This window comes from Pelophylax lessonae, assembly GCF_965119305.1.
Source record: "Pelophylax lessonae genome assembly, chromosome: 4".
NCBI classification, from domain to species: Eukaryota; Metazoa; Chordata; class Amphibia; order Anura; family Ranidae; genus Pelophylax; species Pelophylax lessonae.
In genome coordinates this window covers 218,249,094-218,271,383 of record NC_138771.1, presented here as the reverse complement: position 1 = coordinate 218,271,383, position 22,290 = coordinate 218,249,094, and positions in this window count along the sequence as shown.

Sequence of the window (22,290 nt, the reverse complement as noted above, 5' to 3'; positions counted from 1 at the left end):
AGTTAGGAAAACAGTGCATTTATTCACCCAGTCTCTTTACTTTTGAGGAAGCCAGCTAAGATGCCTCCCAAACTTGTCAGATGGCAAATTTCAACATGAAGCAACAGGGCTTTTTTTTTCAGCCACAAAATGGAGTATCTCTGTTCCGCAACCCCCAGCAGCCCTGCCCTCTCTAACTTGTTATTGGTAAACATAGGAGCCGGTAGAGGGAGTTATATGCACTACTCACTTCCTGTACCAGCTTCCAGGTTTATAGTGGCAATGTACCTCTTCGATCTGCTGAGCTCTCAGCTTTGCTTCACCTCCTGAGGACTTCTCCCTGTTAGGTAAGTGGTGGTATTGTTCTGTACTGTGTATGGGGGGGGGGGCTTTGTATTGTGTGGGGAGGGCTCAGTACTGTGGGGAGAGGACTGCAATGTGTGGGGTGGCTCTGTACTGTGTGGGGTGGCTCTACACTTTTAGTGGGAGCTCTGTACTGAAGTGGAAGGGTGTGGGGAGAGCTCTGTACTGTGGAGGGTAGCTCTGTACTGGAGGGGAATTGGGTTTAGGGAGAGCGCTGTACTGAAGCAATTTGGGGGAAGGTACATTTTGGTTACTGGTTTGCTGACCTTTGTTACCTGCTGCTATGCCCTGTGTGATATGCACTTTAGTATTGTATGTGCTATGCATTCCTGAACCTTGCACTTTGTGTGATAAGCAGTTCTGAGCCTTGACCACACACACTGTTCAGCGCAGCATGCTAAGCCTGCAACTTTATTGTCGCCCCCAAGGATTGGCAGGGGTTGGTGAGTTGGCAGAAAGGGGATGAATACCCACACCTATTCTCTGAAAAGGCCCTTTGTAGCAATATGTAGCAACAGTGTAAAGGAAAACTAGAAAATAGAAAAACCTATACCTTTTCTATCTTAAAAGATAGAATACCTGGCGCGTGACGGCCAATGGCGTCCCGCTGCCAAGGTTACCTTCCATCCTCTCTTGCGTCAGTGGTGGGCCGCTCCTACTGACATCCGGTCTGTCTAACCAGATGTGGGAGGTTTCGGCCAGCTATATAGACTGACACTAGCATGGCGCTGGCGTGGTATCACTCCGGCATCTGTGGACGCATGACTTGGACTGGACCTACCCTCATTCCCATAGATATATTTCAATCGATGTAAGCTTTGGGTATATCTTTCTCTTTTTCTTCCTTTCTCTCCACACTGCTCTATTCACCCACTATATTGTCACATGGTCCTTACCAAGCACATTTTGGTCACTTTTGTCTTTATTCATTGCACCGCGCTTTCTTTACAGCTTTCCACCAATTGTTTGGCACTCCCCCCCCCCCCCCTTTGCTTGTCAATGTGTCTTTTCACGGTCGGATCACTTATCACCCTGACTCATGCTTATATAGTAGCACACCTTGTACAACATCGTCAACCTTCTTTGGGCACTTCCCCTCACATTTTGGTTTCCCTATGGGCTTTACCAGCTTACCCTGTTTATCCTTATACTAATTTGTTATCTCCTTGGTGGCTTTTTATTGGCACTACTTTTTGGGTCTATTCAATTTAGTATATGCAAGTAATATTTTTGACAAATTTTTGTTCCTGAGACGAATCTCTCAGCATATTTTTTCTTTTAGTATAATCATTGAAAATTTTATACATCTTACAGACCCTGCTTGTTGTTTTACAACGTGCCTCACCATCAAATGTCTAAGCAATACACCTGGAGCTTTCCAAGCTGCTCTGTTCATGGTCCTCTCCCTCCCTGTTGTCCCCCTGCCGGTCTCATTGCGCGCCTCAGCCCCGGGTCAGGCGTCTCCCGGGTCTCCTGTGGTCCCCTTTTTCCTGGACTGGACTGCTCACGAATCGGGATACTACTTCAGGTAGTGTCCTTTCTTATATACACCCTTTTTTTCATCCAATTTAACGGTACACTAATACAATCTTTATTCTTACTTATAGACATATATCTAAGCTCCTGATGAATGGACGGAGGTCCATGAAACGCGTCGAGCCTACGATTACTCAGATATATATATATATTTTTATACGTCTGCATCATGACACATTTTAGACTGTGAGCACACAGAGATTATGAGGTCTTATTGTACTCATCTATGTTAGAGAGATCCGTATGTGATCCGACAAATATTGTAATGTATTTGTATTCAATTGTATTAATTTGTGCTACATCTCTGTGTGTATTATGCCTACAAAATATTTTTATATGTTATGTATCTTTGGAATAAATTCCTTTGTCCAGGTAACCTCATTCAAAGTCCCACATTCTTGCTTTTATTGTTATGTGCTATCTTAAAAGCTGTTGTAACATTGTCTTTTTCAAGCTGGTAAAAGGCAGAAACAGGGGGAGGGGCTAATCTATGTAACACAGCATGTATACACATAGCCAATATATAAACTATTGCACATCCATTAGAACTGTTATGGTTTTGTCATCTTGATGCCAATATTTTCATTCAGGACATAGATACTGATCCTAGATGATGCCTGAACAAAGATAATGCTAGTCTTCTGTGGACAAAACCAGGTGAAGGTTTTGTCAGGAACAGTACTGTGAGTTCCATTAGGGCCCATTCACACCAGCTTAGTCCACTGCAGTAAATTCAATTCATATGTGTTAAAGTGGCAACTTATTCATTTAAATTTATGCCATCAACACACCATGGAGGACAAAAAAAAAATGTGCATACAGCATTTTTGCCAGTGCCGAGCACCACAATTCATGGTAGTGTGTTGTCACGTGTTGTTATGCTCTGAAACATAGGTGTTCTGGGAAGCTGCATTGGAGTGTCATTCATATTGCATGACACCGTACTACACTGGTGTATGTATGATCCTAATGTTAAAAATACCTAAATGCATTAGCATCTGTTAATATGTACAAATGTAATCAGATTATGAACAGTATTACTGTACTTTTATTTTTTTTATCACCGCTATTTATATATCGCCAACAATTCACAGAGTGTTTTACATACTGTACATTCACATGAGTTCCTGTCCTCAGTGAGCTTATGTGACGGGAGTCACTTTGGGCGCGGGGTGAGCAGGAAACTGGGGGGCACTGGGGATATGGTTTGGATGGCTCCAAATGGGACAGTGATATTCAGGAATGATGTCTCTCTTGAAATATGAAGATTTTATTCCCTGTACATTGTGAGGTCTATGACCAGGAAGTACAACTCCTAATATGGGCATTCCAGGAAGTTTAATGTGGAGACCGACTGTCTATTTCTTAACGATGTTGCTTTTATCTGAATAAGTAAATTGTGATATTCTTGTCTGAGGTGGCTTTCCATTCACCTATTGTTAAGTGTGCTAATGAACTCACCTGTTGTCTGCTAAGGGATGTATTGACACTCAGAGTAATGTGTATTGGGGGCTCGTTATGTAACCATTGTGTGATGTTGGGGGGCTGGATTTGGGTTATTGTTCATGTAGTGACTGCATTACTTCTAACATGCATGTAAAGTGTGTATTCCTTTTCAAAAAACAGCCTGATTCCTGCTGGACCCTCAATACAGAGCCTCGCCTCGTAATTGGGGGGGGGGGGGATTATTCATATGGGTTTCTTGTTCGCCTGAATGGAGTGTCCGGTAGCTGCCTTTGTGTTCGGGAATTAAATGTCCTAAACGACTGTAACACCTTTCATACCCGGGGTGTCGTTACAGCTCACAATGCAGGGGCTCTATCTCACATACACATACAAGGGCCAATATGGAAAGAAGCCAAATAACCTACCAGCATGTCTTTGGAGTACAGAAGGAAATCCATGCCAGCTTCATACAGAAAATTGTCCTGACCTGGATACAAATCAGGGACCCTAGTGCTGCAAGGCAGAAGTGCTAACCACTAAGCCGCTGTGCTGCCCATGTAAGAGAAGGGTCTACCCAAAATTGCTTTTGTGCTATACCAAACTGTTATTATTTTTCCATACAATTAATAAAAATCCTTTGAAAAAAGCATCAACTTTTGCATTAGGTGGAAGTTTATAATTTCTAAACCATGGTGCCTACTAGAAGTTTGATTGGTCTAATTCTACATTTTATACTTCATGCAGCATGCCATAGTCCCCAATACAAGGGAGAATAGCTGATGTTTGCTGAAGGATACCTATCATACTATAAATAGTTTTTACAGAAAATGTACTGTATATGGCCACAAATAATAATATAATACCAAACAAATCATTTTTTATACCTTTGTGCAATGTACCACAAGTAACTGTAATCAATTCTGCTCCAATTCTACTGTATTTTTACACAACAAGGTTACAGTACAGGATACACACCTAAAATATCTATCCTGTCACAAAGTGCCTCTACTTTATTATGATTCATCCCCAGTTAAGTCATGTTTCTTAGCTTTACTCAGTAGCACTTTTTTCCATGTCAGTTAATGACTGTTACTCTTTCCTTCAGTTCATGTTTCTTTGCACATGAAAGAAATAAAACCTGACAGAAAGTCTTGACAGATGCCACTGTGTAGGGAAAGCTTCACTTATGCTCCTAATTTTTATTCGTAAAATCAGCTTTGGCTATACTTATATATTGTGTATATACATATATATATATATATATATATATATATATATATATATATATATATATATATATATATATATATATATATATATATATACACACAGTATATATTAATATAGTGTAAACATATCTATCTATATCTATCTATCTATCTATCTATCTATCTATCTATATATATATATATATATATATATACTGTGTAATTATATATACACACACATACTACATTGTCAAAAGTATTTGGACATCTGCCTTTACACGCACATGAACTTTGATGGCATCCCAGTCTTGGACCGTAGGGTTCTATATTGTGGCCCACACTTTGCAGCTGTAACAGCTTCAATTCTTCTTGGAAGGCTGTCCACAGGGTTTAGGAGTATGTCTAGGGGAGTTTTTGACCATTCTTCCAGAACCGCATTTGTGAGGTCAGGCACTGATGCTGGACAAGGAGGCCCGGCTCACAGTCTCCGCTCTAATTCATCCCAAAGGTGTTCTATCGGGTTGAGGTCAGGAGTCTGTGCAGGCCAGTCAAGTTCTTCCACCCCAAACTCACTCATTCATGTCTTTATGGACCTTGCTTTGTGCACTAGTGTTCAGTCAAATTGGAACAGGAAAGGGCCGTCCTCAAACTGTTCCCGCAAAGTTACAGCATGCAATTGTCCAAAATGTCTTGGTATGCTGACGCCTTAAGAGTTTCCTTCACTGGAACTAAGGGGCCAATCCCAAACCCCTGAAAAAACAACCCCACATCATAATCCCCCCTCGACCAAATGATTTGGACCAGTGCACAAATCAAGGTCCATAAAGACATGGATGATTGAATTTTTGGGTGGAGGAACTTGACTGGCCAACATAGAGTCCTGTCCTCAACCTGATAGAACACCTTTCGGATGAATTCGAGTGGAGACTGCAAGCCAGGCCTTCTTATCCAGCATCAGTGCCTGACCTCACAAATGCGCTTCTGGAAGACTGGTCAAACATTCCCATAGACACACTCCTAAACCTTGTGGACAGCCTTTCCAGAAGAGTTGAAGCTGTTATAGCTGCAAAGGGTGGGCCAACTCGCTCAATATTGAACCCTGCAGACTAAGGGGTTGACATTAAAGCCCATGTGGGTGTAAAGACAGGTGTCCCAATACTTTTGACAATATAGTGTGTGTAAATATATATTCAGTATCTCACAAAAGTGAGTACACCGCTCACATTTTTGTAAATATTTTATTATATCTTTTCATATGACAACACTGAAGAAATTACACTTTGCTACAATGTAAAGTAGTGAGTATACAGTTTGTTTAACATTGTAAATTTGCTGTCCCCTCAAAATAACTCAACACACAGCTATTACTGTCTAAACCGCTGGCAACACAAGTGAGTATACCCCTAAGTTAAAATGTCCAAATTGGGCCCAAGGTGTCAATATTTTGTGTGGCCACCATTATTTTCCAGCACTGCCTTAACCCTCTTGGACATGGAGTTCACTAGAGCTTCACAGGTTGCCACTGGAGTCCTCCTCCACTCCTCCATCACGACATCATGGAGCTGGTGAATGTTAGAGACCTTGCGCTCCTCCACCCTCTGTTTGAGCATGCCCCACAGTTCCTTAATAGGGTTTAGATCTGGAGACATGCTTGGCCAGTCCACCACATTTACCCTTAGCTTCTTTAGCAAGGCAGTGGTCGACTTGGAGGTGTGTTTGGGGTTGTTATCATGTTGGAACACTGCCATGCAGCCCAGTCTCCGAAGGGAGGGGATCATGCTCTGCTTCAGTATGTCACAGTAGATGTTGGCATTCATGGTTCCCTCAATGAACAGTAGCTCCCCAGTGCCGGCAGCACTCATGCAGCCCTAGACTATGACACTCCCACCACCATGCTTGACTGTAGGCAAGACCCACTTGTCTTTTTACTCCTCACCTGGTTTCCACCACACACCATGGACACCATCTGAACCAAATAAGTTTATCAGACCACAGAACACGATTCCAGTAATTCAGAGGTTGGAGTGCAGGACAACCTGGGCTCTAGCGATCACAAAATGATCACATTTAGCGTAAATAGCAATATAACAAGGCAAGAGGGTGTAATGTTCCGGTACCTTTGGTACCCTAAATTACTCTTTTCACAAGTGTATGCGCCCCACCATTCTCTTTTGGAAAGGTGCGCATACACCTTTAAGACTGAAGCTGTCATCACTCAGCGCCGGACTAGATGGCTATTTAAATCGCCGGTTCTCACTCACATGTGTTCGTTCAAACACCCTTACCTGGATGCTAACTTGGCTTGAAGCTTTCGTGCTTGCAAGCATACCTCGCTGACGGAACCTCGCTGCGCTGATCCCTGCATCCCGCTTCCGGATCATCCGCTCCTCCTGAACCAACCTTCGGCTGTATTGCTATTAGTGCTAAGTACCCCGCAGGGGAACCCTCTATAAACTTATACTAAGCTTACACTATCTAGCTCTGCATAGTAAAGACTATTTATCACATCTGCATATCTAGATTGCTAGCTCTTAAGACTACTGCTACTTATTCCTGCACTGGGTTGATCTCTCTTGTATGTCCACCTGCTACTCTGTCATCTGCTACCATACATGATTGCTAAACCTACCTGCATCCATCTGCTACTGTCTTACCTTCAAGTGTCTGTCACCTACCACCTCCACTCAACCTGTCTCTTAAATCTTCATCACTGTGTTACTACATACATAAAGTCACTCTAGGAACCAGCTTGTTGAGTGTGTGTATTTACTAGCTGAATTAAGACCTTCCACACATGATGAGTCATTGAGGTTGGGAATGGTATCTCAGCATCTCTCTTACATGACTACTGAAGTGGAATATTTCTGCAGCTGAAAATCCACACCATACATGAAACGCAGGAGCGTTACAGATTGAACGAACCCACAAATGGATTCAGCAGAAATAACCACTCAGGTGACACAATTAAAACAGCAAGTAACTGCGTTAATACACGCACTTGCTGAATTAAAAGAAGACAATCAGGCTCTGTCGCAGCAGGTAATTAGACTGACACAACTTACCTCTGCTCAGTCCCCTGAACCCAAGATAAATCCCCCTTTGGTATTTACAGGCGATCTCAAAAAATTTTGCGAATTTAAAAACGCATGTGAGTTACTTTTTTTGCTAAAACCTCGTACCTACCTTACTGATCACATTAAGGTTTGTACTATTATTTCTTACCTAACAGGCGATCCTCGAGCCTGGGCAGACTCTCTTTTTGAGAAAAACGACCAGCTTCTCAAATCCTATGCCTTGTTCCTAGCAGAACTCACTAGCCTATATGATGACCCCAATAGGCAGAGTACTGCCGATCTTCAATTAAGATCCTTGAAACAAGGAAGGAGGCCTGTAGAAGACTTTGTCGCGAAATTCAAGAGATGGACCCTTGATTCAGAATGGAATGATGCATCTCTGAAAACCCTGGATACATTAATACAACTCAGTATTACCATAGATAGAAGACTACGAGAAAGAAAGGCTGAGAAAATGGGAATGCCATTATCCGTTTCCTCTCGGATTCCGGCCGTTAACCCCGTTCCTATGGAAGTAGGAACCATACGCCCACCGCTATCAACTATGGAAAAAGCCAAAAGACGATATGAAAATCTCTGCTTGTACTGTGCAACCACGGATCACAAGATAAATGTCTGTCCCCTAGTCAACAAAAAGAAGGGTGAGTGTTCACATGTCCTCCTAGGGGGATTGACAACTTCATTCACTAACCCTTACATTTTTGTTTGTTTGACATTACAGTGGGACCAGAACAGGATTACTACTAAGGCCATGATTGACACAGGATCTTGTGGAAATTATATTGATATATGTTTTGCTGCTTCAAATAAAATTCCTATTATTTCTAAACTTAAACCTGTCTCAGTAAGTCTTATTACCGGTGTTCCGTTATCCTCTGGTCCAATCACCGATCAGACACAAGCACTTCTAGTCACTATTAACGAGTCTCATAGGGAGACTACTACCTTCGATTTAATACCTTCACCCCACTTTCCCATTGTGTTGGGACTTCCCTGGTTACACACACACCAACCAACCATAGATTGGAAGGAACGGTCCTTGGCCTTCCTCTCTTGCTATTGCGAGGATACGTGTAACCTCCCGTCTTCCGGGAAGATTCTGTCTATGGTGACAGATGAGATTGCACCACTATGTTATCAGGATCTTTCTGAGGTTTTTCTTGAGAAAAATGCTCAAGCATTACCTCCTCATCGAGACTATGATTGTAGCATTGATCTACTCCCAAATAGCAAATTGCCGTTCGGTCATGTTTATCCTCTTTCACAGGATTAACTTTCCCACCTCAAAACCTATTTGGATGAGAATTTGGAAAAAGGTTTTATTAGACCTTCCACTTCTTCCACAGCAGCAGGATTCTTTTTTGTTCGCAATAAGGACTCAAGTCTCAGACCTATCATCGACTACAGGAAATTGAATGCTATCACAATAAAAGATCGCTATCCTCTACCGCTTATCCCTGAGCTCATTGAGCAGGTGCGTGGAGCTACCTATTTTTCAAAATTGGACCTGAAAGGAGCATACAATCTCATTCGAATCCGTGATGGAGACGAGTGGAAGACTGCATTCAGAACCAGACACGGATTGTTCGAATATCTTGTGATGCCATTCGGGCTATGCAACGCCCCTGCAGTTTTCCAACGATTTATAAACGATATTTTTAAAGACTTACTAGATGTCTGTGTTGTGGTATATCTGGACGATATACTTATATATTCACGATCCCTGTCTGAACACATAAGACATGTAAGACTTGTACTATCGAGATTGCTTGCACATAACCTTTATGTGAAACTGAAGAAATGCTTGTTTCATAAAGACGAGGTACTCTTTCTAGGCTACATCATATCCAAAACAGGAATCGAGATGGACATGAGTAAAATATCCTGCATTCAGGATTGGCCTACACCAACCACACGCAAGGTGCTACAGCGATTCCTGGGATTTTCAAATTTCTACAGGAAGTTCATTAAAAACTTTTCTGCTATTGTGAGACCCCTCACACAGCTCACTAGCATAAAAAAACCATTCAAATGGTCAGAAGAAGCCAATAAAGCTTTTCACTTGTTAAAGACAAGGTTTACTTCCGCTCCCATATTACGCCATCCAGACCCATCCCTCCAATACATTCTGGAGGTAGATGCGTCAAACATGGCAGTAGGAGCAATACTCTCCCAACGACCAACCCACACTTCACCACTTCATCCAGTCGCCTTTTTTTCTAAATCCCTAAGCAGTCCCGAGATAAATTACCCCGTGGGTGAAAAGGAACTGCTTGCTATAAAATTGGCTCTGGAGAATTGGCGACATTTACTCGAAGGCACCCAATTACCAATAATTATATACACGGACCATAAAAACCTCCAATATCTTCAGACTAGCAAAACTCTCTCGCACCGACAGGTACGATGGTCACTATTCTTTCTAAGGTTTAACTTCCTAGTGACTTACACACCTGCAGATAAGAACAAAAAGGCGGATGCACTATCACGACTAACTGAAGAAAACTACTTTGAAATCCCTTCCGTTCCTATAATACCTCACAAACGCATTATTGGAGTTGTCCGTTCCTTGAAGGAAGAGGTTTTGCATGGTATAAGTTTGGATTCACCCCCACCACAACTAAATACTGATGCAGAAGGCTTCCTCTACTACAACGACAAACTTTACATACCACCTACCCTACTCACCAAGATCTTGGAATTATCTCATGATGTGCCTATGGCAGGACATATGGGTATGACAAAGACTCTTAATTTGATTTCCCAGCAATTCTGGTGGCCTGACATGAAAACATCTATACAAAAATTCGTCTCTTCATGCAATGTCTGTGCCAGGTCCAAAATTGACACTACGAGACCATCCGGTCTACTATGCAGTCTACCAATACCCCAAACTCCATGGGAAGTTTTGTCCTTGGACTTCATTGTAGAATTGCCTCTTTCCAAAGGATTTAATACCATCTTGGTGTCAGTGGACCCCCTGACAAAGATGGCACATTTCATTGCTATTCGCAGACTACCTTCGTCCAAACAAACGGCAGAACTCCTGATGAAACATGTCTTTAGATTACATGGTATTCCAAAAACTCTTCTGTCTGACCGTGGATCCCAATTTATTTCTAAGTTCTGGCAAGAACTATGTCACATACTACGGATCGAGCGGAAGCTCACTTCTCCTTACCATCCGCAGACCAACGGACAGACTGAAAGAGTCAACCAATGCATCGAGCAGTATTTACGTTGTTACACTTCTTACCAACAGGATGATTGGGTGGATCTTCTCCCTCTGGCAGAATTTGCCTACAGCAACGCAACCCACAGTACAACCAAGCAGAGTCCGTTCTACTTGAACTATGGGTTTCATCCCTCTATTCTTCCACCACGCATCCTTCCTTCAAACAACCCAGTAGCCTCAGACTATCTTACCCAAATAAAGGATTCTCTGGGTTTATTAAATACTACCATTGCACACGCTCACAGTCAACAAAAGAAGTACTATGATCTTCGCAGAAGACCTTCTCCACAGTACACTATCGGGGACCTCGTTTGGCTCTCAACAAAAAATTTAAGACTGAAGATCCCTAGCAAAAAGCTTGGACCTCTGTTCTTGGGACCTTTCCCAATCAAAAAACTTATTGGAAAAGCTGCAGTACAGCTTACATTGCCAATAGACCTAAAAATCCATCCCATTTTCCATGTGTCGCTACTGAAGCCCCATGTTCCGGACCAAGGAATAAGGCCTAATATTCCACCTCCGCCTCCTGTACAAGTTGAAGGTGGAGAAGAATACGAGATAAAAGAGATTCTGGATTCTCGTATCTACAGAAGAAGACTTCAGTACTTGGTTAGATGGAAGAACTATGGGCCCCAAGACGACACCTGGCTAAACACCTCTGAAATACATGCCCCTAGATTAATCCGCAATTTTCATGCGAGATACCCAGACAAACCAGCTCCAGAGGCCTTCAGGAGCCGGCCTTAAGGGGGGGTATTGTAATGTTCCGGTACCTTTGGTACCCTAAATTACTCTTTTCACAAGTGTATGCGCCCCACCATTCTCTTTTGGAAAGGTGCGCATACACCTTTAAGACTGAAGCTGTCATCACTCAGCGCCGGACTAGATGGCTATTTAAATCGCCGGTTCTCACTCACATGTGTTCGTTCAAACACCCTTACCTGGATGCTAACTTGGCTTGAAGCTTTCGTGCTTGCAAGCATACCTCGCTGACGGAACCTCGCTGCGCTGATCCCTGCATCCCGCTTCCGGATCATCCGCTCCTCCTGAACCAACCTTCGGCTGTATTGCTATTAGTGCTAAGTACCCCGCAGGGGAACCCTCTATAAACTTATACTAAGCTTACACTATCTAGCTCTGCATAGTAAAGACTATTTATCACATCTGCATATCTAGATTGCTAGCTCTTAAGACTACTGCTACTTATTCCTGCACTGGGTTGATCTCTCTTGTATGTCCACCTGCTACTCTGTCATCTGCTACCATACATGATTGCTAAACCTACCTGCATCCATCTGCTACTGTCTTACCTTCAAGTGTCTGTCACCTACCACCTCCACTCAACCTGTCTCTTAAATCTTCATCACTGTGTTACTACATACATAAAGTCACTCTAGGAACCAGCTTGTTGAGTGTGTGTATTTACTAGCTGAATTAAGACCTTCCACACATGATGAGTCATTGAGGTTGGGAATGGTATCTCAGCATCTCTCTTACATGACTACTGAAGTGGAATATTTCTGCAGCTGAAAATCCACACCATACATGAAACGCAGGAGCGTTACAGAGGGGAACATAAGAACCCTAGACTTCAGAAGGGCAAACTTTCCTAAATTGTGTTCAATGATGGAGACAATAAACTGGGACCAAACCCTATGAACACTGACCACGGAGGGGAAATGGGAATGCTTTAGGAACATATTAAACAAATGCATCTCGCAGTGCATTCCTATAGGAAATAAATTTAGAAGATTCAAAGTCAAACCTGGCTGGCTAAACCGTAATGTTAAAAAACTTTTTAGGGGTAAAAAAATGGCCTTCAAGAAATATAAATCAGAGGGCACAGTATCGGCTTTTGAGCAATACAAAGAGGCAAAAAATAAAAGTAAATACGAAATCAAAATGGCTAAAATCAACTTTGAGAGACAAATAGCGGAGGATAGTAAAAAGAACCCAAAAAAATTCTTTAAATATATCAACAGCAAAAAAACTAGGGCAGAGCATATTGCACACATAATTAACGATGAGGGGAGGATGGTTACAGAGGACACTAAAAAAGCAACCATGCTTAATGCTTATTTCTCCTCAGTCTTTACACAGGAAAAGGAGGGGTACACTAACCATGACTGTATGGTTAGTAGGAATACAAAGGACTTGCCGCTATGGCTAACAGAGGGTGAAATCAGGAAAATGCTGGATAAAATTAACACAAATAAATCACCAGGCCCGGATGGCGTACATCCGAGAGTACTCAAAGAACTTAGTAAGGTTATATCTAGACCACTGTTCCTGATCTTTGCTGACAGTATTATGACAGGAAATGTACCAGGGGATTGGAGGAAAGCTAACATGATACTGATATTCAAAAAAGGCCAGAGGCATGTCCCGGGAAATTATAGGCCTGTCAGTCTGACATCGATAGTAGGTAAACTTCTGGAGGGGATGATAAGGGACTATATCATAGAGTTTGCTAAAGACAACAACATCATCAGCAGTAATCAGCACGGGTTTACAAATGGGCGTTCTTGTCAAACCAATCTCTTAATATTCTACGAGGAGGTGAGCTGTGAGCTAGATGGAGGAGACCTGTGGATGTGGTGTATCTGGATTTCGCTAAGGCGTTTGATACAGTTCCCCACAAGCGCTTAATTTATAAAATAAGGTCTGCAGGCATCGACCGCAAGGTTTGCTCTTGGATACGGAACTGGCTAAAAGGGCGTGTCCAAAGGGTGGTAATAAATAGCACATACTCAGACTGGTCTGGGGTGGTAAGTGGGATCCCTCAAGGCTCAGTCCTGGGACCAATCTTGTTCAATTTATTCATAAAAAGCATTGAGGACTGGATTAGTAGTTCTATATCAGTTTTTTGCAGATGACACAAAATTGGGCAGGGCAATAACTGCACAGCATGAAGCAGATATCCTACAGAGTGACCTGAACAAAATAACAGAGTGGGCAACGACATGGCAAATGAGGTTTAATGTGGAGAAGTGTAAGGTTTTGCACTTGGGGACTAAAACATAAAAGCACAATACACTTTAGGGGGGGGAACCTTTGGGGGGAATCAAAAATGGAGAAAGATCTGGGAGTCTTAGTAGAGGATAGACTAGGCAATAGCATGCGATGTCAAGCAGCAGCTGCCAAAGCAGGCAGAATATTGGCATGCATAAAGAAAGGGATGTATTCCAGAGATAAAACTATAATTCTACCACTATAAAAAACTCTGGTCCGACCGCATCTGGAGTATTCTGTCCAGTTCTGGTCGCCAGTCCTCAGGAGGGATGTATTGGAGCTGGAGAGAGTCCAGAGAAGGGCAAGTAAACTAATTAGGGGATTGGAGGACCTTAATTATGAAGAGCGTCTGCAATCACTTGATTTATTCTCCCTGGAGAAGAGACGCCTGAGAGGGGACATGATAGCCATTTATAAATACCTCAATGGTGATCTCAGCATAGAAAAAAAGCTATTCAGTCGAAAGGATTGCATGAGGATTCGAGGGCATACAATGCGATTAGAGGAGAAGCATTTTAACCTCAGACAACGTAGGGGGTTCTTTACTGTTAGGGCTACAAGATTGTGGAATTCTCTACCACAAGAGGTGGTTTCTGCGGGAAAGTATGGCTACTTTCAAAAGACTGTTAGGACTGCAGATTTAACAGGGTGCCGTGAAGTGGCTCTGCAGCTTTCACATGCGTTTGCAAATGTGTGTCAACTAAACCCCTGTTCTTTGTACCAAGAGACAGGTTTATTTGGTTGGTGACAGACTGGAGGGTGAGTACATCAGACTGGGGGCTGGCTGACTTTCATGCACCTCTTACAATCCTTCAACCTCATTTTGTTTCTTGTTATAGGGATGGAGACACCAGGCAACACCAGCTTGGGTCTCATTTAAAGTCCCACCTAGTCCAATATGTTTAAGCAACCAGGGATGGAGATGCCTTGCTTACAGCTTGGTGCCTCATATAAAGTCCCACCGTGCGATTTTCGTGCGTTTTTTGGTGGATGCAGTTTTGATTTGACCTTAGTGTTTTCCGTATACAGGGATGGAGACCAATAGCATGACCTGCTTGTCTCACATAGAGTCCCAAATAGGAAATTAGGGATTTCAAAGGCAGTTTGCTTTACAGGCCATGCCCCATACATAAAATCCCTTCCTATCTATATACTGCATCCACCAAGGGGATGGAGGTGTAATGCTTTTCAGCTGGTTTCTTCCAGTTTGCACCATAGTTATAACCTAATTATTTGTCTTTGAGACAACAGCCAGTCGTGGATGAGGGTGGGTGGGGGGAGGTTGGGCTGTCTCCCTCTCACCTGTTCCCCCATCCATCCATTAGCAGCCATGTGCCTCCAGTGTGAGGACACTAAATTAAGAGTGTTAGGACTGCAGATTTAACAGGGTGCCGTGAAGTGGCTCTGCAGCTTTCACATGCGTTTGCAAATGTGTGTCAACTAAACCCCTGTTCTTTGTACCAAGAGACAGGTTTATTTGGTTGGTGACAGACTGGAGGGTGAGTACATCAGACTGGGGGCTGGCTGACTTTCATGCACCTCTTACAATCCTTCAACCTCATTTTGTTTCTTGTTATAGGGATGGAGACGCCGGGCAACACCAGCTTGGGTCTCATTTAAAGTCCCACCTAGTCCAATATGTTTAAGCAACCAGGGATGAAGACGCCTTGCTTACAGCTTGGTGCCTCATATAAAGTCCCACCTAGTCCAATATGTTCAAAAGACTCTTGGACGTACATCTCAAGGATCAGAACATTCAGGGGTATGAGAGATGATTAGAGTCACACACACCTACACAGGTTGAACTGGATGGACTATTGTCTTTATTCAACCTCAACAACTATGTAACTATGTAACTATGTCCTTAGTCTGCTTGTCTTAAGCAAACTGTTTGAGTACATTCTTGTGCATCATCTTTAGAAGAGGCTTCCTTCTGGGACGACATCCATGCAGATCAATTTAATGCAGTGTGCGGCATATGGTCTGAGCACTGACAGGCTGACCCCCCACCCCTTCAACCTCTGCAGCAATGCTAGCAGCCCTCATACGTCTATTTCCCAAAGACAACCTCTGGATATGATACTGAGCATGTGCACTCAACTTCTTTGTCGACCATGGCAAGGCCTGTTCTGAGTGGAACGTGTCCTGTTAAACCACTGTATATTCTTGGCCACTGTGCTGCAGCTCAGTTTCAGGGTCTTCGCAATCATCTTATAGCCTAGGCAATCTTTATTTAGAGCAACAATTCTTTGTTTAACCTTCCTAGCGGTATTCCCGAGTGTGACTCGGGGTAAGATTTTAGAGCCAAAAGCGGTAACCCCGAGTCACACTCGGGGTAGCGCTAGGAAGATCGCTGGATGCTGGAAGAGGTTTAACTTACCTTTTCTCCAGGATCCAGCGAAGACTGCCAGCGGTATGCGGGGGCGGAGCTCTCTCCCGATCGTCTGCGAGCCCCGGCTTCCGTCTCCGGCAACATGACGTCCGCCGGGGGGTGGAACCGGCGGCAAATTCGAATGTAAAATACACCAAACACACTGATACCGTTCAAAATAAAAAAAAATCACATTACATTGCCCCCCAGTGCCCTTTCCTGCAGTTTTACTGTACTTTTTATGTAAATATATGTATATATATATATATATATATATATATATATATATATATACAGTATATATATATATATATATATATATATATATATATATATATACAGTATATATATATATATATATACATAATTCTTATGAATGAGCAGCCCAAACCAACTGTATACATATTATTATATATATATATATATATATATATATATATATATATATATGTATACAAAATATATGTATACATACATATATATATATATAAAATATATATATATAATAAATGTATACAGTTGGTTTGGGCTGCTCATTCACAAGAATTACATGCAAAATAATGGTACCGCTTTCAGCACCTAAAATCCAAAAGAATCATACCGCCAGGGAGGTTAAGATCCTCAGAGAGTTCTTTGCCATGAGGTGCCATGTTGAACTTCCAGTGACAAGTATGAGAGAGTGAGAGCAATAACGCTAAATGTAATACACGTGCTCCCCATTCACACCTGAGACCTTGTAACACTAATGAGTCACAGGAGGGAAAATGGGTAATTGGGCCCAATTTGGACATTTTCACTTAGGAGTGTACTCACTTTTGTTGCTAGCAGTTTAGACATTGATGGCTGTGTGTTGAGTAAATTTACACTGTTATACAAGCTGTACACTCACTACTTTACATTGTAGCAAAGTGTAATTTCCCATTTTTTTGTCCCATAAAAAGATATAATAAAATATTTACAAAAATATGAAGGGTGTACTCACTTCTGTGAGATACTGTGTATATATATATATATATATATATATATATATATATATATATTGTGACAGGAAGTCAGGTAAATCTGGGAATGTAGTCACTGAGAGGAGACACATTCCCACCTGCTTTGAAAAGTTCACTGATACTATAGGGTGTTGGCTGCAAAAAGAGCCAGCAGGAAGTTGAAAACCATTCAGCTGTTCAGAATGAGGAGATCAAGGCCTCTATAATTTGTCCAGAGAAAATCTATTGAGTGCTGCCTCCTGTCGCCGTGTAGGCTGGGAGAGGAGGACAGACATACGTGTACCTCCCGACGCCGTGTGGGCATGGGAGAAGGACTGCTGCCTCCTGAAGCCATGTGGGCTGGGAGCAGGAGGACAGTCAGCGTGTGCCTCCCGACAGGATGTGTGGGCCTGGGAGAAGACCCCCCGGAGTGATGTGTGCCCGGGACGGTAACCAAGGGTGAATACGTCTCAAAGGTGAGAAGACGAACTGTTGATGTGAAAGAAACAAAAGGACTGTGTTGCCCTGTGAAGCTATTATAAAAGGACTATTGAGTGTCCGCTGTAGGACAAGGAAGTCTGCCCGACGGTAGGTTGGAGACAGACACTTAGGCAGGTTCCAGTTGTGAGAAGGTAGCCGCCCACAGAGGCAAGGATTTATTTTCTGTTTTATTTTATTTTGGATGTTTTGCTGCATACAGCCTGGTGAAGAAAACACCATTTAATAAACCACACTGTTTGTTTGCAAACACTTGTCGGCTACCTCTCTGGGAAAACGCACCCCCCAAGGGGTCATCCACACCCGCCACCGAGCTAATCCCTTACATATGGTGGAGGTATGCAGTGGGCATAAGCAGAGATCCCTGCAAGGAAGTGCAAATGTTTGATGAACTTTATCTGGTGCATGAGATTGCACAATCTATGTGTGCAGGAGAGAAGATCCTGACAGAAAAAAAAAAAAAAAAAAGTGTTTTAAAGAGACAGCGGTCTCAAAATTATTTGATGAACTTTGTTGTGTCTGGTGCAAGTGACTGCACAAACTGTGTGTGCAGGAAAAGAGATCTTGCAAGAGAGAGAAAAACTACATGTGTTAAAGAGACAGTGGTCTGAAAATTTTTTGCTGGACTGTGAAAAATTTGTGGAGTTATTGAAGATGGGGCGATCCAAACGCCTGAAAAATGCAAAGATAGATGAAATGAGAGACCGGATTCTATCGATGGAGGGGATGTTACCGTCTGAACCAGCCCCATCCATGCCTAAAGAGAGTCTACTAAAGAGGAAGGTTGTTGTCCCTAGCAACACTGATGAAACTGCTATGGAGACGCAGTGTGCTCAGATGAAAAGTAAACCCAAAATGGGGGAGATGCTGAAACAACGGAGCTTTGCAGCTCAACAAAAGGCTCATCAAGAGAGCATGGCAGGCTGGAAACAGAGACGCCAGCAGCCAATGGAGGCCATCGGTTTGGAGGAAACAGAGTATGTGTGCAGGGCTGAGTTGGATGCCTTGCAACGGAAAATGGAAGAAAAGGAACAAGCCTTGGAATTGCTTAAAATGGAGCATAGAAACTTGCAGGAAATGAATGAACTACTCAAGTCTCATGTGTTACAGTGGGAAGAATCCACTGCTCTTCTTTTGGTCGAGTTGCAAAAATGTCAAGACACTATAAAGGAGAAAGATACCATCCTCATGGAAAAGGAAATTGAAATTCAGACTTTGCAGAAGCAAAGTATGTGTGAAATGTTGGAGTTGCGTAATCAGCTGGAAAAAAGTCTTCAGTGTTTGGAAGTTACAAAAATAGACCTGCAGGAGTCGCAGGAACAGAATGTTGCTCTGAAAGCGACATTGTCTCTCAGCGACAACGAGAAAAGTGAAAGAGAGGCTAAATTACTGAGTACTGTGTATGAGCTCACCACTTTGAGCAATGTGGTAGATGAATTACGTGCAGACTGTGAAAGTTGGAAAGGTGAAGCCCAACGTTTCCAGCAGCAGTTAAAGGAGAAAGAAGCCTGTGTGGCAGAATTACAGTCTCATTCCCAGAAACTAGCCAATGAGGTGAAGGCTCTTATGCAGGGAAAAGGAGATTGTGAACATAAGAGGGAAAAAGTAGAGGCACAGCTTCTGGAATCGCAAGTCAAGGTGTCAGAAGGTGACCGATTGTGTGCTAAGCTGTCAGAGAAGGCAAACCGACTGCAGGTTGAGTTGGACAATGTTACAAATCAGCTTTCTCAAGCAGACAGCAAATCTAGAGAAATTGCGGAAGATTTTTCTATCTTGGAATCGCAGCTGCAAGACACGCAGGAACTCTTACAGGAAGAGAGGTGTCAAAGGCTGAGTTTTAGCACAAAGCTCAAACAAATGGAAGATGAGAAAAATGGCTTCCTGGAACAATTAAAAGAGGAGGCGGAAGCAAAGAAAAACCTATCAGAGCAAGTCGCAACATTGCAAGCTCAGATAGCGGTTATGAAAAAACGCATGGAAGAAAGCGTTGGTTCATTACAGTGTGTTGAAGATGTGAAAAAGAAGTTTGATCAGATGCTTGGTGAAGAGAAGAATGTGTCTGCAAAATATGCAGAAGAACGCGCACGTGCAGAAACGGAGGTGCGTGATAACGAGAGCAAAGCCCTGTTCTTGGCTCGCTCTTTGGAGGAAGCTCTAGAGTGTAAGGCTGAACTAGAAAGTGTTAAACAGCTGCGTACAGAAATGGAAGAATTGGTCAGCTCCAAGGATGATGTTGTGAAAAGCGTTCAGGAGCTAGAAAAGTCTAAGCGAGCCTTAGAACAGCAAGTAGAAGAGATGAATATTCCGTTGCAGGAACTGGAAGAGGAATTCCAGGCAACAGAGGATCTGTCCCAAAGAGGGGATAGTGTGCCTGATGCAGTTTTTAAAAGGATCAGTGTTTTGGGGTCTGTCCTGAGTGAGCCTCAGAAATGTGATGACACGTGGCTTGAATCACCCCTTTGGAATAAACCGTTCCTTCAAAAACTTCAAGCATTGGAAAATGTATCATTAGAGCTTCAGCAAACAAAAGAGTTGTGTAAGAAATGTGATGATTTCTCAGTTCAGGCTGAAAACCTAGTGGAGAAAACTAAAGCGGAGAAAACTAAAGCAAGTGATATAAATCTGGGAGAAAAAAGCAAACGCCACCTAGTGGAGAAAACTAAGGCTGTTGGTGAAAACGTGAAGCAAATGAATAAGTGCCTTTCAGGGAGTGTTTCCAAAATGGAACTGGTGAAAGACGGGTGGCAGAAGTTTGATCGTGATCTTGAGATACATTCCATGTGGAATTCAGATAGAGAAAAGGAACTAGGTGACCTTGAGCGGTCAAATAGTTCAGCAGAAAGTGCATTGAAGAAACCTGTAAAAGAATGTGTTGCAGTTCCATGCTTCTTCACTGATGCAGAGAGGAGGTCTATAATGGATACCACCCAGATCGCTGGGTTCAACTGTGTTGTTGCCTTTAACCCCTATGTTGGTGGAAGGAAAGTTGATGATGTTCTGGTTGGCTACTTCTGTGAAGAGTTTGGCAAGAAATATAAACTGAATATCAAATCAAATAGTAGGCCTTTACTGCGACTCGCTCAGGAGGGCGAAAAGTTTAAGAAGTTGATGAGTGCAAATGCTTCAGATCTGCCTATGAATATGAAATGTTTGAATGATATTGATATCTCTGGGAAAAGGAACAGGGGTCACTTTGAAGAAATGTGTGACAGCCTGTTGTCTCAATTGGAAAATCCTCTGCACAGCATCTTAGAGCAAGCAAAGCTCAAGAAGGAAGATCATTCCCTTTTACAACAAAAAGTCAATGATTGTGTACAGCTGTATGGAGAGGCAACTCAAGTCACAGAGGGATGTCAAGAGTCCCTACTTGGAACAAAGCTTAGTGAAGCAAAGGTTCTCAAAGTTTTGTGGAAAACATTTATGGATTGCAGAGAGAGGCGTCTTAAGAATGTTGAAGACCTTAAGACTAGCCCAATTGAGTTGCCTATGGATCACGGTCCTCCATGGTGGATTGGACAGACGGTTATGAGGGACAAGCTGTCTGACATTTATGAGAAAGCTGTCAATGAAGATGACAGAAACGAGAAGGAGCAAAATTATGCCAAAAATGCAGTTGAAGAATGTGTATATGAGATGAGAGACAAACTGTGTGGCATTTATGAGAAATCTGTCAGTGAAGATGACAGAAACAGTTTCATCCGGAAGCTTGAGGATAATAGGAGGCTTATCAGTGAGTCAGCAGTGCCTGACACATGCGTGCCTGGAAATATGTGTCCCAACCCTAGGGTTGAAACAAGAGGGGGGGGTATGTGACAGGAAGTCAGGTAAATCTGGGAATGTAGTCACTGAGAGGAGACACATTCCCACCTGCTTTGAAAAGTTCACTGATACTATAGGGTGTTGGCTGCAAAAAGAGCCAGCAGGAAGTTGAAAACCATTCAGCTGTTCAGAATGAGGAGATCAAGGCCTCTATAATTTGTCCAGAGAAAATCTATTGAGTGCTGCCTCCTGTCGCCGTGTAGGCTGGGAGAGGAGGACAGACATACGTGTACCTCCCGACGCCGTGTGGGCATGGGAGAAGGACTGCTGCCTCCTGAAGCCATGTGGGCTGGGAGCAGGAGGACAGTCAGCGTGTGCCTCCCGACAGGATGTGTGGGCCTGGGAGAAGACCCCCCGGAGTGATGTGTGCCCGGGACGGTAACCAAGGGTGAATACGTCTCAAAGGTGAGAAGACGAACTGTTGATGTGAAAGAAACAAAAGGACTGTGTTGCCCTGTGAAGCTATTATAAAAGGACTATTGAGTGTCCGCTGTAGGACAAGGAAGTCTGCCCGACGGTAGGTTGGAGACAGACACTTAGGCAGGTTCCAGTTGTGAGAAGGTAGCCGCCCACAGAGGCAAGGATTTATTTTCTGTTTTATTTTATTTTGGATGTTTTGCTGCATACAGCCTGGTGAAGAAAACACCATTTAATAAACCACACTGTTTGTTTGCAAACACTTGTCGGCTACCTCTCTGGGAAAACGCACCCCCCAAGGGGTCATCCACACCCGCCACCGAGCTAATCCCTCACAATATATAGTGGTTGT